The sequence below is a fragment of the Bison bison genome, unplaced genomic scaffold (genome assembly GCF_000754665.1).
Source record: "Bison bison bison isolate TAMUID 2011002044 unplaced genomic scaffold, Bison_UMD1.0 scf7180017864244, whole genome shotgun sequence".
In the NCBI taxonomy this organism is placed as follows: domain Eukaryota; kingdom Metazoa; phylum Chordata; class Mammalia; order Artiodactyla; family Bovidae; genus Bison; species Bison bison.
In genome coordinates this window covers 3,089,681-3,093,404 of record NW_011494816.1, presented here as the reverse complement: position 1 = coordinate 3,093,404, position 3,724 = coordinate 3,089,681, and positions in this window count along the sequence as shown.

The following is a 3,724-nucleotide window of genomic DNA, read 5'->3' as shown; positions in this document are numbered from 1 at the left end:
CTGAGAGCCTCCTAAAGAATGACAGAGTGGACCATGACCTCAACAGGGCTCTCACGCAGCCCCAGAGATGTGTTATGTGATAGAGACCAACTTGGTCCAGTTGCTCGGTTTTACCACCGAAAGTCTTAAGCCCCAGAAATGCTTTAGTCCCAGGCAAACTGAGATGGTTGGTCACTCTATTTGTGAACTACAGTCCAGTCAAAACTTACCTGGGCTAAGGTTCTACAAAGCTGTGTAAAAATTAACCTTGGGAACCTTTCGATCCCTCATTATGTACAGTACAGAACCGTTTCTCAACAGCCCAGCCAATTTGTCCTCTAGCCCTGGAACAGATTTCTGTTTCTTTAGTGAGGTATTTGATGAAGAGATTGGCTTGCTTGGGGCCAAAAGTACTAGAATAACACTCACTGTGGCAAAATGCACACACACCATGGATTACAAGAGGCATATAGAGACTGATATGAACAGAAGGAATAGCATTTGCCTCTCCCCTGACACACTCATCTTGAGGCATATGCTGAGTGAGTGAAATATTCAGTATGTTAATTGGGGTTTTTCTTTCCATCTCTCTTTTTATTCACAGCAAGTAAGGCTGAATTTCTGTAAGTTAAAGGAAAACAGTACCCACCTCACATGGTTTGTGTGAGAGTTGAGAGTTAATATTTACAAAGCACTTAAAACAGTACCTGACACAGAGTGAGTGCTTGCTGTTGTTATTAACATAGATACGGTGGCACTTGACTCTGTGTCCCACAGCAATCCTAATATAAGTTGATGGCAATTTGGGAAAAAGAAATTCAACGACAGGGATGAGTTTTAGAGCCCCAGCCCTAAGTTGGAAGTTCATAGAGGGATACTCTCTAAGATTCTAGAGGAGCTGAGGACTGCCTGCCTTCAGACAATCCTCCTTGAGCCCTGGTTCTGAATCCAAGGTCTTAAGCTTGAGTGGCAGTGAGCCCTCTTTGGTGAGGGCCATGACCCTTTCAGTCCACGCCTTGCCTCAGAAGACACCCAAGTATCACCCAGAAGCAGCAACCCTCCAAGCTCCCCAATGGGTCCAGACTGCACACCCCTGGCTGGCTGGGATCTATCCAGAGGTCTGCACAATATGAAATGCTATGCAGATGTGAGAGACCAAGATTAGTATACAGTGGTGCTAAGTTTAGAGTACAGAGGGATAATGAGACTGGAGCCTGGCCAGTGCCCATAGAGGAAAGGAGGGAGCACTTAGACAATTAATTAAGAAGACACAGAGCACGTCATATTTGATAATTATGTGGAGGTCAACAATTGGTAAGAAACCCCAAAACAGCTGGGTTCCTGATTCCTCCTCCAGCAAAGCACACATTTCCCAGAGGATTACTATCTCAGAGATGAAAAAAATAATGATTAATTGATTAATTAATTTAACAAAGAAAGAAAGAAAGTGAAGTTGCTCAGTTATGTCCGACTCTTTGCAACCCCATGGACACCAGGCTCCTCCATCCATGGGATTTTCTAGGCAAGAGTACTGGAGTGGGTTGCCATTTCCTTCTCCAGGGAACTTCCCGATCCAGGGATCGAACCCAGGTCTCCCACATTGTAGACAGACGCTTTATCATCTGAGCCACCAGGGAAGTCAATTTAACAAAGAGTAGATGCCTACTCTGGTCTAAGCAGTGGGCTAATGTTTGTGAGCTCGGACCTAACTCCTAAGGTGGAAGGTGAAATTTCCTTGACTGCTGGTCAAATCTTAGCTCTGCTGCTGCTGCTAAGTCGCTTCAGTCGTGTCCAACTCTGTGCGACCCCATAGATGGCAGCCCACCGGGCTCCCCCGTCCCTGGGATTCTCCAGGCAAGAACACTGGAGTGGGTTGCCATTTCCTTCTCCAATCTTAGCTCTACCACTTACCAACTCTGTGATTGACAAGTCACTGACCTTTTCTAAGGCTCAATTTGTTGTTGTTTAGTCCCTTAGTCATGTTTGACTCTGTCGGGACCCCATGGAGTGTCGCCCACCAGGCTTCTTTGTCCGTGAGATTTCCCAGGCAGAAATACTGGAGTAGGTTGCTTCTCCAGGCACAGGGATCAAACCCAAGTCTCCTGCATTGCAGGCAGATTCTTTACCACTAGCCACCTGGGAAACCAAGGCTCAATTTTAATTGTTGTTTAGTCACTAAGTTGTGTCCAACTGTTTTGCGACCTTGGACTATAGCCTGCCAGGCTCCTCTGTCTCAATTTACATACCTATTAAATGGAAATAGAAGAAAATAATAGAATTGGAAAGACTAGAGATCTCTTTAAGAAAATTAGAGATACCAAGGGAACATTTCATGCAAAAATGGGCTCAATAAAGGACAGAAATGGTATGGACCTAATAGAAGGATAAGCTATTAAGAAGAGGTGGCAAGAATACACAGAAGAACTGTACAAAAAAAGATCTTCACGACCCAGATAATCATGATGGTGTGATCACTCACCTAGAGCCAGACATCCTGGAATGTGAAGTCAAGTGGCCTTAGAAAGCATCACTACGAACAAAGCTAGTGGAGGTGATGGAATTCCAGTTGAGCTTTCAAATCCTGAAAGATGATGCTGTGAAAGTGCTGCACTCAATATGCCAGCACATTTGGAAAACTCAGCAGTGGCCACAGGACTGGAAAAGGTTAGTTTTCATTCCAATCCCAAAGAAAGGCAATGCCAAAGGATGCTCAAACTACCACATAATTGCACTCATCTCACGTGCTAGCAAAGTAATGCTCAAAATTCTCCAAGCCAGGCTTCAGCAATATGTGAACCGTGAACTTCCAGATATTCAAGCTGGTTTTAGAAAAGGTAGAAGAACCAGAGATCAAATTACCAACATCCACTGAATCAACACAAAAGCAAGAGAGTTCCAGAAAAACATCTATTTCTGCCTTATTGACTATGCCAAAGCCTTTGACTGTGTGGATCACAATAAACTGGAAAATTCTTCAAGAGATGGGAATACCAGACCACCTGACCTGCCTCTTGAGAAACCTATATGCAGGTCAGGAAGCAACAGTTAGAACTGGACATGGTTGGAGAAGGAAACGGCAACCCACTCCAGTTTCTTGCCTGGAGAATCCCAGGGATGGGGGAGCCTGGTGTGCTGCTGCCGTCTATGGGGTCGCACAGAGTCGGACATGACTGAAGTGACTTAGCAGCAGCAGCATGCAAAGATATGAACTCTCATTTTCTTCATCTCCCCTTAGATGGCAGTTTGCATGTATAAAAATGAACTCATATATAGATAGATACATTATATATGTAATATAAGGGCTTCCCTGGTGGTGCTGGTGGTAAAGAATCTGCCCGCAATGAAGGAGACAAATGTTCGATCCCTGGGAAGATTCTCTGGATAAGGAAATGGCAACCCGCTCCAGTATTCTTGTCTGGAGAATCCCATGGCCAGAGGAGCCTGGCAGATTACAGTCCATGGGATCACATGACTGAGCACACACGCGCAACACAGCTGTAATATGACACTGTTTTTCTCCATTTTTTTTCTATAGTTGGAGTTAAAGATTCTGATGTGATTTTCTAGTGTCTTAGGTTTTCCTCTCCCTTAACTCTGATGTAAATTACTGTGTCTTGAATAGCTCTTCGCATGGTGAACAATACATTTGGTTCAGTGGTTTTCAAAAAAAAAAAAAAGAACTGGACATGGAACAACAGACTGGTTCCAAATAGGAAAAGGAGTACGTCTAGGCTGTATATTGTCA